The following is a 21,794-nucleotide window of genomic DNA, read 5'->3' as shown; positions in this document are numbered from 1 at the left end:
AAGTAGCTCTGAAAAGATGAACTTCTCTGCCCTCCTCGGAGCTTTGTGATTACCAATATAACCAGCACCTAACTTTTTAATATTGCATTAGTCCCTTCACCTTGTAATTTGAGGATGCAGGCTTCACTGAATAAAATCTTTACTGTATTTTAAAAGATAAAGGGTTAACAACATGGATTTAAAAAGGTAAAGTTCTTATTTCAATTCCTAGCCTTTCAAGGGGCATAAAGATGAACAAAGGAAAGCAAGGGAATTATTCAAGTGACCAAGGATGGATAAACATAAAATCTAGAATAGAGATTGTCTCTGACATTCTTTTTCCTAAACCGTAGTTACCTAGGCAGTCAGTGTATTGTTTTTCTTTATGACATGCATATATTTTAGAAATATTCTTTTTATCCATTCAACATTTGATAAAACATAACAAAACTCAGAAGTTTAAGAGTTTGCAGAACTCCGTGTTTAAGATGAGTCTATAGCTCTTTACTGAATATATTCATACAAATATGTGTAAAATTATAATTCTTTTTAGTATAAGTATATAGAATTATAAAGCATGTGGGAGATACTTATATTGTCTTATGGTTACAAGATGACTGTTATAATCCAGGCATTATACCATTGTTCTAATCATGGAAAGAGGGATAGGCCAAAGAAAAGTAGTTCTTTCACTTTATCAGTGAAGGAACTACTTTTCATTAGGAAGACGGAGGTCACCAGGCCACAGATCCTGTGAAAGGAGTCTGGGAAAACTGGCCTTTAAAGTGTTAAAGAGAGGGAAAGAGGATTGGAAATGTTTGTTGAGTGCAACAAGGGAATCTGCTAAAACACTGAAGACTTAATAGTAGCATCTGGCAAAAGCAGATTATCAAGTTTTATCATTGTTTTGAATGAAATCTTTCATTTTTACTATAGTCATTAAAATTTATCAGTCAGGGATACTGTACTTGAATTTAGCAATTTCTTTGTGAATTTCACCAACGTCCATTTCAAATAAGGGCTTTGACTTAATATGCTTATAAGACAGCGGACATAAAATTTGACTTATACTTAAATAAAACATCTGGAAGAAAAATATAAATAGAACCTGTTTATAAATTTAAATGAAATAAGGAAAATGGCTTTTGTTAGAAGAACAAGAATTCTAACCCCAACTCTGTGACTCACTAGATGTGTGACTCTGGGTGTGTTACTTATGTAAGTTATATGTCCTTATCTGTAAATGAGTTAATAATGATAATAATGGCTTGCAGGGTTATGGTGAGGCTTAAAACAATGATACATATAAGTTTTAAAATGTAATTGTTAGGGACCCAACGGGAAACAGAAGCCAGTATAAATGGATCATATGAAGAGACTACTTAAAAAGATGTGGGCACAGTTATGGGAACAAATGTGATGATGAAGCACACAGAAACAGCACAGCCAGAAGCTCTTTGGAGAGGAATTAGTATTTCTAGAGGCCCAATGAGAGTCCTGGGACACAGCTACTTCCAGGGAGGGACCAGTGAAGAAACAGTGCAGTCTTTCTCTTTTCACATCCTCCAATTTCATGTTGATATCTTCCCTTGTCCAAACCCAGCTGGAAACTAGTCCACAGGGTGCTGGAGCATGGCGATGAATCTGCATGGGTCAGCTTCAGAGGACAAAGATCCAGGCACAGAAGAATGGGTAGAATGGATTTGGGGGAGACAAATGTAGAATAACTACCATGCAAGTATTACTATTCACAAAGAATGTTCGTAGAGAACCCTTTCTGCAAACATCTTTTCAAGGCACAATGCCAACTGGAATTAAAAGTTAACAAGCATTGCAAACCTAAGCATCCAAAATTTTAAGAATTATCTCTTGGAGCCCTTTGGCAGAAAGGTTCTTACTAGCACTCATGAAAGATTTCCAGGAGTCTTGGCTGGCCAAGCCAACTCCTGGAAGAATTCAAGAGTACATCCTATTGATTTCCTTTGGGCGTCCTCAGGTCTCTCATCATTGTGTGGCTTCCTGTGTTGGGATTAGTCTCGTTAGGCCTAGTTAGTCACTTACTGACCGCTGTTTTCAAGGAAGCCAGCCAGGCTTCAGCAAAAGATGACTACCTCATAATGAATCAACCCCATAGCAACAGGAAATCCTACTAATGGCTTCCTTTGAGTTCAGAGTCTGTGTGGACTTCAGATTGAAGCAATTTTTCCTCTTTCCAACTTTGCCATCCCATCCTTTCTTCCTGAACTTAGACTAACCCATAGACAAAAATAATGAAAGAGGACAGTAGTGGAGAAAGATGTTCTGTTACCTAATTTTAGACAAAAATTGTAACTAATACCAGAGTCTGAGTGTTCACTCTAGATACTTGCACAGCAAAAGCCCAATTTCTTAATCTCCTAGAAACTAAGAGTTTGAATATTTGAGAGGACTGATATAAAATTTGCAGTCACTGTTTAAATGGACAGTATTAAATTATAGAAAATTCTAGATTTAGGAGAGAGAATCAAAGGTGAATACTTTTGGAAGGGCTGTGTAGAACTAAAAAATAAATGCAACTGAAATAGATCAACTTCTGGCATGACAATAAAGGGTGGACAATGGGGAGTTGACTCACTCCCCATTGCAAGAGGTAAAAATCATATGTATATAAAAACAATTATTTAAAGCCTCTGGAAATGGTCCTAAAGGCAAACAACAAGTGGAGAAATAACCACTTAAGAAATTCTATGAAAATTTGGTAAGAAAAGCTAGACTTTGTGGTATTTGAACCAAGACTATACACCCTTCCTGCTCCATCCCAACCCAGTAAGCCATAGACTCAACTCCAGACTGCTGCAGCCAAGAGTGCAGGTCTTCCTCTATTCTTCATATCCCAACTGGAGAATTTCTATGCAATAGGGACATCACATCTGCTTATCTGATCCTGGTCTCTGCTGCCTGTTGCTGAGGCTAAGTCTCAGCTGAATGTGGTTGGATGGGAGAAGCTTCCTTCTTCTGCTCAACATTTACTTGTGGAATGGAGGATCTACTTTGGGTGTGTTGCATTGAGAATCCTGCCCCCATCCCTGCACAACCCTTCCTCCAGTCTGTGAGGAGGAGGTCCCATGCCAGGAGAGAAGCAAGCTGAGAGGACTATAAATTGCTTCAACACCCCCACTCCAACTTCTCTCCAAGCACTCAACTCCTGGAGCAGGGTTGTCTCTCAGAGAGAGAAGCTTGTCATTGTTTCTACCCAGAGTTCTATACCCCTACCTCAGGAATTTTGCATCTGAAAAGAAGGGGAAAAACTGGGTCAGGGAGCAGATAGCTCCTAATCTCTTCCTGAAAGAACTGCCTTCATTTGCAACTGCAGGGTGAAGTTTAAATTTAAGGCTGCTTTCAAGAACAGTAGAGGTTGTGGTTAAAAGTAATTCGGAGAAAATTTGTGCATCTACTGGAGATATAGCATAGGGTGTAAACTAGTTAGTTCCTATGAAAGAACCAGGGAGTAAGAGCTCTGAGGAGCCCTCCCAGGGTTAATACAAAAATCTAACACTGACCTCAGAAACTGTTCATCCAAAGAGCCACGATATGCTTATATTAGTGTATAGAGGAATTCTGCTCCTGGGAACTGTTTTTTTTTTAAATCTTTTTCCAGATTTATTGACAAATATATTTAAAGTGTCCAAGGTAAATATAGATATAAATATATTCGTCAAATATATACATATAAATAAATGATTGCCACAGTCAAGTTAATTTAACATTCATCACCTCATATAGTTACATTTTTGTTGAGAATATTTAAGGTCCACTCTCTTGCAAATCTTAAATATACAATATGGTATTATTAACTACAGTCACCATGCTGTATATTAGATCCTCAACACGTACTCCTTGCTGAATGTTTATATCCTTTGATCAGTATCTCCCCATTTCCCCCACCCCACTGTCCCTGGCAACCACCATTCTATTCTCTGTCTCCTTGAATTTGACTTTTTTAAAAAAATTCCACATATGAGTGAAACCACACAGTATTTGTTTTTCTTTGTCTGGTTTATCTTAGTATAATGGCATTCATGTTCATCCATGCCAAAAATGGCAGGATTTTGTCATTTTTATAGCTGAATAGTATTCCACTGTCTATGTGTATGTATTATATATAAATTTTCATATTTATACATATATACATGTACATACATATACATATATGAAATTTTCTTGATCTACTGATCCATTAACAGACACTTGTTGTCTTTTATGTCTTCAATATTGTGAATAATATGGCAATAAATGTGGTAGTGCACATATACATTCACAATACTAATTTTGTTGCCTTTGGATATATCCAGAGATGGGATTGCTGGACCACCTGGTAGGTCTGTTTTTAAACTTTTTGAGAAACCTCTATTCTATCTTCCATAATGGCTATTTCAATTTACATCCTCACTGATAGTGCATAAGGGATCTATTTTCTTTACATCTTCACCAATATTTTTCAGCAACAGCTATCCTAACGAGTGTGAAGTGATATCACATTGTGGTTTTGATTTGTATTTCTCTGATCATTAGTGGTGCTAAACATCTTTTCATGTGCTCATCTATTGGGCATCATTTTGTGTATCTGTCTCTTCAGGTCCTTTCTCCATTTTTTAATTGGATTGCTTGCATTTTTTTTTTACTATTAAGTTATAGGAGTTCCTTACATATTTTGGTTATTAACCACTTATTAGGTGATTTGCATATATTTTAATCTCATTCTGTAAGTTTTCTTTACATTTTGTTAATTGTTTCATTTGCTATGCATAAGCTTTTTAGTTTGATGTAGTCCTGCTTCTCTATTTTCACTTTTCCTGTTTGTGCTTTTGGTGGCATATGCAACAAATCATTGCCAAGACCAATGTCAGGAAACTTTTACTCTATGTTTTCTTCTACAAGTTTCAGAGTTTCAACTCTTACATTTAAGTCTTTAGTACATTTCATGTTAGCTTTTGTGAATGATGTAAGATAGGGGTTCAATTTTATTCTTTTGCAATTGGATATCCAGTTTTCCCAACATGATTTATTGAAAGTGCTATCATTATTATAGCTTTGTAATATAGTTTGAAACCAGGAAGTGTGATGCTTCCAACTTTATTCTTTCTCAAATTGCTTTGGCTATTTGGGTTTCTTACAAATTTTAGGATTTTTTTTCTATTTCTTTGGAAAATGTGAGGTGAGGGCACTATTGAAATAGACAATAGGCTGGGAATTAATACAGTTTAGCAGGTAGGTGTGATCATGGACAGTGTGGAACAGAATCCTAGTAGTATCACTGTAGGTCATGTCTACCTGATCAGAACACACATGTTTGTATCTGTGTAGGATTGGGGGTGGGTAATAAGAATAATGAGCTTGAGGCAGGGGACCAGGTCCCAGAGTGGCTACAGTTAATTATCTAAATTCCTGAGTTTCCAAGAAAAAATTGCAAGGCATGAAAAGGAACAGGAATGTATGATTTATATATTGTATAAGAAGCTGGCAACTGAACACACCAGTGGGATGACTAGATACTGGATTTAACAGGCAAATATTTCAAACCTACTAATATAAAGATATTCACAGAACTAAAGAAACATATATGACTAAAGAAGTAAAGGAACATATGGTGACAGTACTATACAGCAAGTAGATGATATAAATATGGGAATTTTTTTTAAAAAGGAAACTCTGGAATTAGGAAGCAAAATAACTGAGGTAAAAAATTCATTGAATAGGCCTAATAGTAGATCTGAATTGGCAGGAAAAAGAATCTGCAGACTTGAATATTGATTGATAGAGAGTGCATAAGCTGAGGAACAGTAAGGAAAGAGAAGGAAAAATAATGAACAGAGCCTTAGAGAAATGTGGGACACTATTAAGTGTACCAACATATACGTAATAGTAGTATTGGAAGGAAAGGAGAAGAAAAAACATGAGAAATAATAGCTGAAAAATTCTTTTATTTATTGAAAAACAAAAACCTATGCATCCAGGAAACTCAATGAATTCTAAGTAAGATAAATGAAGAGAGCTGTGAAGAAGCATATCATAGTAAATATGTCAAAAGTCAAAGAAAAGGAAAAAAAATGAAAGCAGTAAGAGAAAAATCACACTCTATTTGTAAAGGAACCCTAATAAAATTAATAGCTTACTTCTCAGGTGAAATAATGGAGACCAGAAGACTGAAGGCTAGCATATTAAGTATGCTTAAAGAAAAAAAACCCTGCTTGGTTGAGCTTGCTTCCTAAAAGCTATTCCCATACAGCACACTAAAGAAGAAGAAAGATCTCAAATAAATAATCTAAGCTTCCACCTTAAACTAGAAAAAGAAGGAGAAGACAATAAGTAATAAAGAAAAACAAATAAAAAGAATTTAACAAGAAACAAATATAATGAATGAAAACACAGATAGTTCTTGGAAAATATTTATGAAATAATCAACCTCTATGGCTGACAAAGAGAGAGAAGGCAAATGTTTCTAATATGAGGAATGAAAGAGGAGAAGCAGATAAAAGGATATTAAGCTAATACTATGAAAATTCGACAAATTCCACGTATTAGCTGAAATGCCAATTCCTTGAACACCAAACTACCAAAACTCACCCAAGATGGAATAGATAACTTGAACAGTCCTATAAATACTAAAGAGATTGAATTTATAGCAAAATAAAAATAACAAAACATTCTGAAAAAGAAAACTCCACACTAAATTGTCTCACCTGGTGAATTCTACTAAATGCTTAAAGAAGATATAATACCAAGTCTACAAAATCTCTTCCAGCAAATGCAAGAGAAGGAAATATTTCAAAATTCATTTTATGAGGCCACATGTGAAATCCAGAAAAAGGCAATCCAGAAAAAAAATCACACAGATCAATATTACTTATGAACTAACACAAAGTCCCCAGTAAAATATTAGTAAATTGAACCAAGCATTACATAAAATAAAAGTGGTGCCAACGAAAAATGTATTTTATTCAAGAAATGAAAGGCTGGTTCAATATTTAAAAATCAATAAAATAATCTACTATACCAACAGTCAGAAGAAGAAAAGCCCACATGATCATATCAGTTGATGCTGAAATAACATTTAACAAAACTAGGATCTATTATTGATAAAAAACAAAACCTCTCAGCAAACTAGCAGTAGAGGAGAACTTCTTTAACCTGGTAAAGGAAATACAGAAATAATCTTGCACTAACATTGTACTTGTTGGTGATAGAATGTTTCTCTTCACTGACTGTAAAAAGTCAAGAATGTCTGATTTCTCCATTGCTATTGAACAGCATCTTGGAAGTCTTAGCCATTGCAGTAAGGCAAGAAAAAGAATAAAAGGTGTACAGGGTGGAAATGAAGAAATACAAGCTGTACAGTGTAGGAAGGAAGACTGTAAAGTAGAAAATAAAACAAATTTAAAAATGTTTACAGATGATATGATTTCCAACATAACAAAATACCTAGGAATTCATTTTTTGAATCCTGTGATGAATGTGTGAGTTAAACAAGGTCACTGAATACAATCTCACAAAATAGGTACACAAAAACAATCATTCTACAATTGAATACCAAAAAAATTGAAAATTATAAGCAAAATTTTTCCATAATAAAGAGGTATACCTAGAAATAAAATTTAACCAAACTTGCAGTATCTATATGATGAAAATTACAAAGTGAAGATGGAAGAAGTAAAGAAAACTTAAATAATGGAAAAATATGCCCTTTTTATGGGTTGGAATACTCAATATAGGAAAGTTGTCAAGTTTCCTAAATTAAGCTGTAGATCTAACATAATTATAATCAAAATACAGAGGCATATTTTATATATAGAGAGAAGATGATTCTAAAATTTATATGGACAAAAGAAACAGAATAGCTAAATCAATTTTGATAAAGAGAAATAAATTTATAGAATTCATAGTACCTAACTTCTAGACTTAATATAAAGCTACAGTAATCAGCCCTGGTTGTTGTAGCTCAGTGGATTGAGTGTGGGCTGGGAAGCAAAGGGTAGCTGGTTTGATTTCCAGTCAGGGCACATGCCTGGGTTGTGGGGCCAGGTCTCCAGTAGGGGGCATGTGAGAGACAACCACACATTGATGTTCTCTCCTTCCCTTATCCTCTCTTTACAAATAAATAAAATCTTTTTAAAAAGCTACAGTAATCAAGACAGTGTGGTACTGGCAAAAGAATAGGCAAATAGATTAATGATACAGGATAGAGAGTACAGAAATAGATTCAGACAAATATAGCCATTTGATTTTTGGCAAAGGTGAAAAAGTAATCAAATAGAGAAAGGAATATTTTTTAAAGGTTTTATTTCTTTTTTAGAGAGAAGGAAAAGGAGGGAGAAAGAGAAGGAGGGAAGCGTGGATGTGGAAGAGAAACATCAATTGGTTGCCTATTGCGTGCCTCCAACTGGGGACCTGGTCGGCAACCCAGGCGTGAACTCTGACACAGAATCAAACTGGGGACCCTTTGGTTCATAGGCTGGCACTTAGTCCACTGAGATACACCAGCCAGGGCAAAAGAAACATATTTTTGAAAAGTGATTTGGAACAATCCTTATGTAAAAACCAAAAGAAAACAGCTAAATATCATACCTTATACCAATACTATTGCAAAATGGTCATGGATCTAAATGTAAAACCTAAAACTATAAAACTTCATTTTTAATTTTTTTCAATCACAGTTAACATACAATATTATATTAGTTTCAGGTATACAATGTACTGACTGGACATTTTTATATAACTCATCCCAATAAGGCTAGTACTCATTGACACCATACATATACAACTTTTAGAAGAAAACATAGCAAAATCTTCATTACCTGGTGTTAGGAAAAGAGTTCTTAGTCATGATATCAAAAGAATGATTTAAAAAAGTGAAAATGATAAACTGAACTTAACAAAAATTTAAAACTTTTTAAAAATGAAAGTCACTGTTAAGAGAATGAACAGACAAGCTATAGACAAGGAGGAAATATCTGCAAATCAGATGTCTAACAAAGGACTTTTATCCAAAACTAAAAAAAAATCCTCTTAAAACTCAACAGTAAGTAAATATGGAGCCCAATTATAATATGGGTAAATGATTTGAAGAGACACCCATGAGGATGTTTGAGTGGCAAGTGAATACATGAAGTGATGTCCAATATTTTTAGTCAGTACAGATAGGAAAATTAAAACTACAATGATTTTCAATATTAGAATGATTAAATTAAAAAAATACTGATAATGCCAAATAGTAGTGTACTAGTCTGCTTAGGATGATGTAAAAAAAAAAAAAATACCATAGACTGAGTGGCTCAAAAAACAGAAATTTATTTCTCATAGTTGTGGAGGCCAGAAATTCACAAATATCAAGGTGTCAGCATGGTGAAGGCCCTTTTGCTGGTTTGCAGAGCTACCTTCTTGTTTTCCCTCTTCGAATAGGAGAGGAAAGGTGGGTGGGAGGGAGGGGGAGAGAGAGAGAATATCAGTATCAAGTCTCTTCTCATATGAGCACTAATCCCGTCCATGAAGGTTTCACTCTTATGATCTAATTACCCCTCAAAGGCCCCCACCTCCGAATACAACATTACACTGGGGATTCAATATATGAATTTTGGATGGAACACAAACATTTAGTTCACAGCAGCTAAAGAGGATGCAGAAGAATTGGAACTCTTGTATAATGCTGATGGGAATGTGATATCCAGTCACTCTGGAAAAATTTGAAAGTTTTAAAAATAAATTTAATCAGCCCTGGCCAGTGTGGTTCAGTGGACTGAGTACTAGCCTGAAAACTGAAAGGTCACTGGTTCTATTCCCAGCCAGGGCACATGCCTGAGTTGCAGGCCAAGTCCCTAGCTGGGCGCGTGTAAGAGACAACTAATGAGATGTTTTCTCCCTCTCTTTCTCCCTCCTTTCCCCTCTCTCTACAAATAAATGAATAGAATCTTTAAGACAATAAAGTTAATCATATACCTATTTGACCTAGCAATCCTATTGTTTGTGTATTTACACTAGAGAAATGAAACTGAAACTTATAAAATATCAACCACTAACACTCATATCAGCTGTACTCATAATTGCGAAAAACTAGAAACAGCCCAAAGTTCTTTCAATGGGGAATGGATAACTCAATTTGGTACATACTTACAGTGGAAAGCATATATACATACAGTATGTATGTATGCTTTTCTACTCAGCAAGAAAAAAGAATAAACTATCGGTATATAGAAAAACATGGATGATTCTCAAAGGAATTAAGCTGAGTGAAAAAAGCTAATCTGAAAAGGTTACATACGATTGCTTTTGTTTATATGACATTCTCAAAAAGATGAAACTATAGTACTGAGGAGTAGAGTATTATTTCTGAGCCTTAAAACCTAATGGAATTTTTCTGTCTGTATTTACTCGAAACCAAGGACACCTTTAAAGGAAATGTCTTTCTTTCTATATCTAACATCTATGCTCATCCCACCATTGTCTCTAGGAAGCAGATAATTTGTTCTTTTGTTTTACGTGTCCACAGAAAGAAGACTGTTGTCCCGAAATGGATTATACTAAGAGTCTAACCCATACCTGAGGTAGATGATGAAATCTGGGACTTTTGAACTGATATTTAGATGAGAATTTGGTCTTATACATAATGAGTTGAGGCTTTGGAAGATGTTGTATACTTTCCATGCGAGACAGATGTGAATTTTGGGGGACCAGAGAGTAGACTGTAATGAGTAGAATGGGGTCACCTTCCAAAAGATACATTCACATTCTAATCCCTAGAATCTAAGAATGTGATCTTATTTTTTAAAAGCATCTTTGCCGATGTAATTAAGGGTCTTAAAGATGAGATCATCCTGGACTACCTGAGTAGATTCTAAATGTAATAACAAGTGCCCTTGTAAAAGACACAGAAATATGATGCATAGGAAGATGAGGAAAAGGCCACGGGAAGGTGGAGGCAGAGATTGGAGTTATTCACCAGAAACTAAATAATGCCTGGAGACATCGGAAGTTGAAAGAAGCAAGGATGTTTTCTTCCTTAGAGTTTCAGAGAGAGCACACTTTTATTTTGGACTTCTGTCTCCCAGAACTATGAGAGAACTCATTTCTGTTGTTTAAATTCACAGGGTTTACAGTAATGTGTTATGGTACCCCTAGGAAGCAAATATGCCTACTTGTTATGTTTTTAGATTTAGAGTTTTGTCAAGGGAAGATTGCTAGCATTATTGAAGAGCCCTCATATATATTTGGTTTCTTTGTATAAGTTTAGTACCCTAGGATTCTTGGTTCTGGAATGACTGAGACGTGGAAAATACAGCCCGAAGTTTACACAGACCCCTTCACACCCCCTGAGCAGAGCAAACTCTTATAGAGTAATCCTACTCTATGGTAGGATTACTATAGCGGGTCCTCTGGTTATTAGGCCTTCAGACTAAACTCTAAATTATATTCCTGGTTTTCCATAGTCTCTGGTTCGAAGATGGCAGATTGTGAGACTTCTTGGCCTCCATAATCCTGTGTGTTAGTTCCTCATTACCTATCCACCTGTATACCTGTCTGTCTGTCTGTCTATCAATCAATCATCTTTCTTGGTTCTAATTCTATGCCGTTTCTCTTTCTCTGGAGAACCTGGACACATTACACAGATTTACCTTAAATCTATTCATTTTGTTAGAAGATATGAAGCCCAAGTATTACAACCTTTTGCTTTACATTATCAATTCATTTTGTTTTTGTTTTTGTTTTCTCACTCCTTACTCCATTAGTCTCACTCATTCAAGCCTGAGTCAACTTCTTATCAGTTCCCACATTTTAGACTATATACTTATTTCAGGCCAAATTCAGACTAAGAATTTTGTGTCCCATTTTTGACACTATTAAAAAGAATAAGATGCATTTGGAAAATTGCAAATAAGCAGTTTCCTTCTACAATCAATACATTTGCCAAGTCATTCCGGTTGGCTAGCTACTACCTGCTGCATACAAGGACCATCCAGTTATTCTGATGTTTATCTTATTGGTAAATCATTGGCTGTGGGGGTTTTGTTTATTTCTCTGTTTGAGAAACTTAAATATTTGATTACATTATTTTTAATTTTAAAATCTTCTGTATCTAAGCACAAAAAAAAATCTAGACAATAGCTGATAATTTCAGTCTAAAATTTAAATATCTGTTGCAATAATTCCTGGTATTTGAATTTTTCTGTTTTAACCTGTATTTTCAGCATCACTAACTATGATGTTTATGTAAAGTTCAATCAAGGGGAGACTATGATTTCAGCAAGAAATATCAGAAAGAATAAGGTAAAAAAAAACATGTCAACACTCACTATTCATGTTGCAGCCTTTAGTTCCAAAATAATAGAATGAAAGGCTATCTAAATTTATTCATGCAAAACAATTACTTCTCATATCTGATTCATTACCATGTAGCCATGTTAACTCATGATAAATTCATTTCCTTTATTTGCTTTCTCTGAAGGCATTTTTTTTCACTTTACTGTTTACTGCCTGTCCAATATTTTGTTTTTTCTACTATTCTTTGTTCAAACTGCAAAAATCTGAAATAAAAATATAATATAGAAGTATAGGCATCAGCTAACATTTCCTATGGCATATGGTGCTTCAGATGCCATATGTACCAGTGTTTAGTGATTCTGGCAAAGAGGCATAGAATGGTGAAATCCAACTGCCAGGATTGCTGAAAACAAATATGTAAATGCTCCAGGGCTTTTGTTATTCATAACATACCTCTAACACAGCACATACAATATGCTGTTCATTCTGTAACTAGTGTAACTAATAAACCACATTTTCCTCTCTTATTTTGTAAGGCTTCTCCAAGTTTGTGTGGTCTTTTGCCTCTAACCTTGAATCCCACTACTGAACTCTGCATTTCATGAAGCTCATATTAATGAAAGAGGCCTAGGGGAATACATTAATCTTTTTTCAATGGCATTTATTTGTTTTTTTTTTTTTTCAAATTAAAATCCAAAGTCTTCTGCAGGCCTCTTCTTCAAACAAAGAAAATACACTAGGCATGTTCTCCACACAGCATGCAGTCGTCAGGGGAAAGGAGTGAACACCGAAACTGTAAATTTGGGGAGCAGTTTCTTTACTGTGAGGGTGTTCAGTGGTCTTCCCAGCAGTGCAGTCCTGTAGGATGTAAAGTGAGAGGAGGCCTGTAGATATAGTTACTTCAGAAAGGGATGTAATGATAATTTTCATATTTTTAAGTTCCTGCAAACATTCATGATCTCAATTTAAAGGATAAAAATTAACCTTGTTTTGTTGAATTGCTTTTTTTTCCTGCTGATTTAGACATAGCTGATGGGAAGCACACCTAATCTCTTCCTTTCTGTTTCTAGATGGGCAATCCCAAGAAAGAAGAGCAGGCCAGCAGTTGGAATACTTGGAGGTCAGTACTTTCCATTTGTCACCACACAAGCCTCTTTGAGCCTGTTTCCAGATGTACAATAAGGAGGATATCTTCCCGGGGGATGTTGCTGTGAGGATAATATGATATAATATTTGTGGAAGTGCACTTATCTAGGATTATTATTATTAAAAAGAATGCAGCTGTAGATTTTTCTGGTAGTCCAGAGACTACTTACCACTGATATTTTTCTGTACAAAAACCTAGAAGAATTAGTGGAAATGGAAAATTGTGAACATGCCACTAAGATGGTCAGCAATGAAAATTACTCCTTCTGGGTTTAATTCTTTTAGGTTGAATCAAATGCAACTGCCATTTTATAAATCAAAGTGGTCTAATAGAAGAAATTTCATTTGGATCTTTGTAGCTGTTTTGGTGGGTCCCCCATAACACACACACACACACACACACACACACACACACACACACACAGGCTCCCATCCTTTTCTTTTAAGAAGTAACTAGTAACTGGAAGAGCATTCTGATTTCCATTTCTGCTTTCCTTTCTATCACTCCCAATTAGTCACCAAAGTATTTTGTTTATAACTCTGAAATGCCTCTGAAAAGTGAATCTCACTTTTGCCCTGCTAAACCTCAGTTCAAATCTTCATTTCTTTTTTTTAAAGATTTTATTTATTTTTAAGATTTTATTTATTTATTTTTAGAGAGGGAAGGGAGGGAGATAGAGAGAGAGAGAAACATCAATGTGCAGTTGCTGGTGGTCATGGCCTGCAACCCAGGCATGTACCCTGACTGGGAATTGAACCTGAGATACTTTGGTTCGCAGCCCGCGCTCAATCCACTGAGCTACGCCAGCCAGGACTCAAATCTTCATTTCTTGTTAGATTATTGAAGCATCCTTCTATGTAATATTTTACCTAATAATTGTCTGTGGTAGCTTCAATGGTAATTTGAGGGCATGGGGAAGGGGAGGTGGAATGTAGTCTGCAGGACTGAAAACTCTCTCCAGGTCTAATCTGAGGTCCAAGATATAAGTATGAAGAGATGTTACAAACATTACCTGAAAGTTAGAGGAGCAACTGCATGCTTAGGAAATGGGTGCTAAGAGCTGTTCCAAAGAGGAGGATAAGAGAACTTGCATTAGAAGAGTTATTAAAACTACCCATAGTCTTACTGGCAGTCATTGGGGTCGGGGGATACACCTCTTCTTACCTGTAGGAGAAAATCGTCTGGAAGAATTATTTCTCTGGGAAACTTGAGAGCTTAGACTAACTACAGGAAAAGCAGATGGGCTTATGTTACAGGGAACTCCATAGGAAAATTCCCAAATGAGGTCTGAAGTCCCCGGAATAATGTAATAATTTTTCCTTCCCATGGGTACAGATAAAATGGGTAATAATGACTATTTTTTGAAACAAGGTAACTTAAAGTTGCTGAACTCTTTTTTTGAAAAGTTCCATCACTGAATTGAAAATAAATAAATAAATAAATTCTCCTTTTGAAGCTGCTTTTGTTTAGGAATTTTATTTGACTAATAAGTAAGTATTTTGATATGTATATATCCACATATAAAATAGTAAAAACTTGTCTCTGAATTCCAAAGAAAATAAAAGGAAGTTATGGTTGAGTTTCACTACAGGTGAAATTGTTCCAAATTTCTGCCAAGAAAAACAATAATAAAAAATACTAAGTGTAACGACACTTTCTCTCCTTTTAGCTATGGCATATTGGACAGACATGCAGAGAATCAGCAATTAGGAACAAGTAGTCCCTTTATTATTGGGATCCAATTACTGAGGAAATAATGTCAATTCTGGTACCATGTAGAATTTTAACACTTTTATCTTCAGACAGGAGATGTCTGGGTTGGAGAAAATAGCATTCTCAAATTTAGCAGAAACTGCAACATCCTATTATCCTAGTTTTACCATTGACCTTGGACATTTTAGGTATACTTGCTCTACCAGAGAAATCTTTCCATCAGACAAAACTAATAGTGGTGATGTAAGCTCAAAATAGCTTACCTTTGATCATTAGAAGGGCCCAATATAATGCAGACCTACTCCAGAGACTACTAGCATCATCCACCATCGATTATAACAATTCCCAAATGAGACTAGGCCACAATGCTTACTTACATCTTAGGTAAAGAAGTCAGACTTCAAAAGAAGTTCAACCTACCTTCATGAACTTCTGGTATATATGCTGCCAAAGTGAGCACCTTCATGAACTACTAATAAATACATTTTGAGAAATTCAGAGTGGACTGAGAAAAGTGCTTCATAAAAAAGTAGGGCTCTCAAGAATGACAGACACATTAACACAGGGCAGACATATTAGTTACTAGATCAGTCAATCAATTAAATACCCTAAAACAAGATTCTATAAGAGACACAGTATAGAATATACATGTGACATAGTCTCAACCCTCAAGGAGTTGATAGTCTAATGGAAGAGTAAGAAGACTATGTGAGACTCACTATTGCCATGGTATGAGGTAGGGCATGATTCATTCTGTTTAGATTGACCAGAGAAGACTTCAAAGAAGAATTAGCTGAGTTTGATCTTGAGAGATCAAGAGGATCCTGCCAGAATGGGAGGGAAGATCTTACAGTCAAAGGAAATGGGAGGTAGTGGGTTTAGAAGGTCTGAAAGAATCATACTGGAAAGAGCAGGAAATAAAAGATTGGGATTTATTGAAAAAATGGGTTACAGAAAAGATAAACTAGAAGATGAACTATAAACAGGAATTTGGGAACTTGAAATACAGCAACTAGATATTATTAGTAATTTGCAGAATAAGGAAATTATTGATGGTCCAGTTACTGTGATTAGTCAACTAGTAGATGCAAAGTGCAACTTGGCTTAAAGTTGGCATAATTTAGGCACGCTCACAAATGGTGACAGGTGTGTCATATATCTGTAATTCTAGATTTTCCTCACCATTTTGTCCCTCCATTCCCTGCATCCCCTGACCCCCACCTCACTAAATGTCTCTGTAGCGAATCTACATGGTATTGTGGCATGGTTAAACAGCTGGGGGTTTGAGAGTGATTATTTTACCACAGGCTATCGTGTATCACTCCGGGAATCACAACAAGGACATTTCTTGGATTCCCCATGGTTGCTGGTCATGTCCTTACTTCAGCCTGATTTTACCCATTCTTGAAATGACCAAAGAGAACAAATCTGCTGGTGAATTCTGGTCAATGGAATATCCAAAGAAGGGCAATGGTAACATGTATCCTTCGGATAAAGAAAGAGAAATGAATTCAGTAAAACTTTTGTTCATCTAAAGGATCTATAAATCCATATTAATATTGTATTTTAAAGCATCTACAGTAATGAAAGCTTATTAATATCCTTATATTTTAAAGCACATTTTCTCAACCTATACTTGTGGATCATCTCTGAAGATATGCAGAGTTGATACTGGAAAAGGCATTTTTATTTATTTACTTTTCAATTACAGTTGACATACAATATTACATTAGATTTAGGTGTACAACATAGTAATTAGACATTTATATTGCCAGATGGGAGGGGGGTTGGAATGATGGGTGAAAAAGGTCAAAGGGATTAAGAAGTACTAATTGCCAGTATGGAAAGTGCATTTTAAATAGAGGTAAGTACTGGCTAAGGAGGTAGGAGCTCAGAGTTATTCCATTAACATGATGTATTTTCTAAGTAAATAATTATTTTTATCATTATAATGACATTGTAATAACTCAGGTACAAATGTTACCATTAAGGAAAGGTGAAAATATTTTAATATATCTATCTGTATGTATTTTATGGAATATTTAATTATATACATGCATGCACATACACACAAAATATATTTTAGAAAAGAGCTAAACCCCTTTTATGACAAATTTGCCAACAGAATAAACAATCTTGAATATAATGCAAAGCTTGCCAAGTCCTGTCAGAAAGCTCTTGTGGCTCAATGTGGTTCTCAGATGCCGAAGAGCCACTAAAATAACCCCTTTACTCAGACTCCCTGCTGGGAGCTTTCACTGCAGTTGTCACTGTGAAAAAGCATTCAAACTTAACATACAGATACAGGAAGTGAAGGCAGGTGTGTGCGTGCGCTCCTGTGTACATGAATGTGTACATATATAGAGGGACAGCTGAGGTCTTTACTCTAATGAAATACATTGAATAATTGGCAGAAGGGGCCTGTTAGCATTCCCATGCCCCTTTTTTCACTCAGTAGACTTCAAATTTATCAGTGCTAACAGAGATTTTCATTCAGGTTACATTAATGGATTTTTTAGTTGTCACCCTCAGAACAAAGTAGTCACGTAGAACAGTATTTCAAATGATAGGTTGTGATCCATTAAGACAGAGTTGTGAACAGCATTTTACAAAATAAAGTAGAATAGAAAACTATGAGAGAGTGTATATAGCATGTAATAAATGTCAGTATTGTTGGTTTGTATGTGTGTTTTGTATATGAAACCTTTGTGTTTGTGTGTATTGGATCACAATTTTCACTTTAAAATATGGATTGTAATTTTAAAAAGGTTGAAGTATGCTGACTATATTAGTCTTACCAAGTTTTCATAACAAAATACCATTGACTAGGTTCTTACACAACAGAAAGTTATTTTTTCACAGTTCTGGAGGCTGGAAGTCAGATATCAGGGTGCCAGCATTGTTGGATTGTGGTGAAAACTCTCTCCTTGACTTGCAGACAGCTGCCTCCCTCACATGATGGGGGAGGCAGAGTGTAGGCTCTTTTCTTAGACACCGATCTCATCATGAGGGTTCCATCCTCATGACCTCATCAAAATCATATTACCTCCCAAAGGCCTCTTCTCCACATACAATCATACTGGGGGTTAGAGCTTCATTAAAAGAATTTTGGGAGTACACAAATCAGTTTATAGCACTAACAGTTTGTATCTTAATTTTGTGCTTAGTTTACATTATTTTCATACTGGAGACCGAAAACTTCCTGAAGGCAAATATTGGATGTATTTCATCTTTATACTCTCCACAGCCCTAAGAGTGTCTTGCACTTACTGGAAGATCACAAAATAGTTATCAACAAATGTTGAGAGCTCCAGATGGTTGCATTTAAAAGGGTAATAAAGATAATAGTTTACACTGATATGGCACTTACTACTTTTCAGAATGCTTTCCATCAATGATCTCATTGATAATTCAGAACTATTCTGTTGGAAGGAAGCACACAGAATATTGCATTGATAAATTTAATTGTCTTTTAAGTATGCTCTGAATTACAATGGTACACAGTGAAACTTTGTTTAAGTAGACCCTAAAATTGTGTTATGGAAGGACCCAGGTTTTGTGGGGCTTGAAGCTTGTAGAATTTTGGAGAAGTTCATTAAGAACAAGAATACAGAATGAATAGAAAATTAAGTATAATAGTGAACATTTATTTAGCAGAAAAACAGAATTTGCAAGACTTTTAAAGTTGATACATATCTAATTTTAATTTTCAAACACGTATAGCTAGAGTACAGAAATAAAATTGGTATTTATAGATTGACCTTGTATTCTGTGACTTAATTCATTTATTAGAATTAAGGTTTTTTTTATTTTAAAGTGTTATTTATTTTTAATATATTTTTAAAATATTTTATTTATATATTTTTAGAGAGGGAAGGGAAGGAGAAAGAGAGAGAGAGAGAGAGAGACATCAATGTACAGTTGATGGGGGCCGTGGCCTGCAACCCAGCCATGTGCCCTGGCTAGGAATCGAACCTGCGATGCTTTGGTTCGCAGCCCGCGCTCAATCCACTGAGCTATGCCAGCCAGGGCTGTTTTTTTTTTTTTTTTAATTTCTTAGGGTTTTCTACAAAGACTATGTGTCCTCTATGAAAAAAGAAACTCTTAACATTTATTTCTTTCCAATAGAGTTAATTTGATATATTTTTACTGCCTTATTTCACCATCTAGGATCTCTAGCACATTGTGAAAAAAGGTGCTGAGAGTGATCATCCTAGACTTATTTCAAATCTTACAGGTTAAGTAACCAGTCATTCACCACTATGTATTCTACCTATGATAGGTTTTTCATAGGTATCTTTTAGATTGAGGAATGTCCTTTCTGCCTGTAGCAAAGAGATTTTTATCACAAATAGGCATTGAATTTAGTCAACTTTTTATGTTTTTTGCCTCTATTGAAACATTTCAGCAATTTGATTATTATGTGTCTTAGCATATTTTTTTTCAAGTTTGTCCTGCTTGAGGTTTACTCAGTTTGTTAGGTTTGTAGGTTTAGTATTTAAATCAAAATTGGAAAATAAGTGGAACTTAATCAACAAAACAAACAAACAAGCAAAATACAACCAGAGACATTGAAACAAAGGACAAAGTGACAGTTACCAGAGAGGAGGGGGAGAAGGGAAGAGCCATCAAGGAGCATGTATAAAGGACACATGGACAAAGCCAAAGGGGGTAGGATCAAGGGTGGGAGGTGGGAATAGGTGGGGCAGGGGGCAGTGGCGGGGTAAAAGTGGAGACAACTGTACTTGAACAATAATAAAAAAACCTGGAAAATTTCCATCCATTATTTTTTTAAATGTTGTATTCTTTTTCCACCTCCTTCTTTCCTATTGGGGCTCTAACCATTTGTATGTTTGATTACTAATTCTCTGCCTACTTAGTTTCCAATACTTTTCCCCTGTTGTCTTTCATTTTAGAAAGTTAATCTTATGTCTTCAAATTCATTGATATTTTGTTCTCCAGCGTCTAATCTTCTTTTGATTTAATTCCATGTCTTTTTTTTCCTTTTGAAATATGGTATTTAACATCTCTAGAAGTACAATTATATATATAAATTCTCCCATTTCTCTCCTCATCAGGGTCATGTTTTCCTTTACTTTCTCAACCATACGGAGCTTATTTATATTAACTGTTTTAGTATTCTTTTCTGCTATTTCTATCACTTATGTCATTTTTCTGTGTGTTTCCACAGTTTGATTTTTATTCTGATTAATTATCATATTTTCTTGTTGATGTGCATAAATTGTAATTTTTTATTACATACTAGACATTGTGAATTTATGTTGTTGGTGGATGGATTTTGATTTATTATTTTAAGTAATGTTGGATTTTGTTCAGGTGCACAGTTAATCAGTTGTATTCTTTCAAGGTTTACTCTTTGTTTGTAAGTATAGACAACCCTTTAGTCTGGGACTGATTTAGCCCCACTAATAAGGTGATGCCATTCTGAGAATGTCATCTGATGACCTATTATGAGATCTTTTCACTCTGACTGGAGGGAAGACAAATTATTCTCAGTCCTGTGTGAGTTCTAGCATTGTTTTGCCTATTCCTCTTTGGTACTTTCCCAACCATAGCTTTGTATAGCTTTCTCTCACACATGTGGAGATCACTACTCAGCCAAAGACTCAGTAGGATCCACCTGTAGGTGTAGAGTATGGAGCTCTTTGATGAAAGGAGAGTTCTCTCCTTTTCATTACTTTGTCCTGTAAACTATAACTGCCTTGTACTCCATCCCTGTCTCCTCAGCTAGGCAATACTGATGATTTTTGCTGGGGTTCTTCCTTCCTGTTCTGTGGGCTGGAAACTGTCTCCAAGCAATAAGCTGGTGAAAATTTAGGGCTCAGCTATGTGTTGTTTCCCATCTTTCAGGGGTCACAGTCCTGTGCTGCTGTCGTTCCAGTCTGAAAATTGTTTCTTTATATATTTGTCCATGTTTTTAGCTGTTTAAATTGGAAGAGTATATCTAGTCTCTGTTACTTCACCTGGTCAGAATTTGAAATCTATAATGTTATTTTTAATGTCTTCATAACATTCAATTTATGGATGTATCATAATTTAACTAGTTGGATATTTACATTTTTTCAATTGTAAAATTTATTATGCCTAAATATAAAAATTATTATACATCAATATTTCTATACTTGCTTAACTTTTTAGACAAAACTTCTGGGTCAAAGAGTATAAAAATCAAGACTTTCGGGTAAATTTCATGGCTATTACTTATCCCATTTAAAATAAGTGCTGGGATTTCTTAGAAACCCATTAAGTAACAGTCTTCTTCACTGTCCAGTTTTCAAACAAACTAATACATAATACGAAGGAATGCATTTGTAGACCAAAACAGGATCTTGTTTCCTAGAGAAGGTAAGTTAGATGATCTGAAAGCTAAATGTGCCTACTAACTGAGGCCAGGGTGAATAGAGTTTCCCAAGTGCGGATAATGCTGGACCTGGGTGAACTTCACTATAAGGACAGACTCTCTCTCTGGAGGAGTAATGCGTGGCATGTTCCCAGTGAAAGGCCACTGGCAACAGGTTTCTGCTTTTTCCTGGAGTTGTATCTAAGTTTCAGAGTTATTTATCTACAGCATTAGAAGTTTGGTCTTAACTGTCCTCTAAGCTTCTGGATCTTTGCTGGCCAGGAATTCCACATTAGACATAATTGT

The sequence above is a fragment of the Phyllostomus hastatus genome, unplaced genomic scaffold, assembly GCF_019186645.2.
Source record: "Phyllostomus hastatus isolate PE091 unplaced genomic scaffold, TTU_PhHast_1.1 phas_scaffold_1674, whole genome shotgun sequence".
In the NCBI taxonomy this organism is placed as follows: domain Eukaryota; kingdom Metazoa; phylum Chordata; class Mammalia; order Chiroptera; family Phyllostomidae; genus Phyllostomus; species Phyllostomus hastatus.
Note: the sequence above shows the minus strand (reverse complement) of the source record.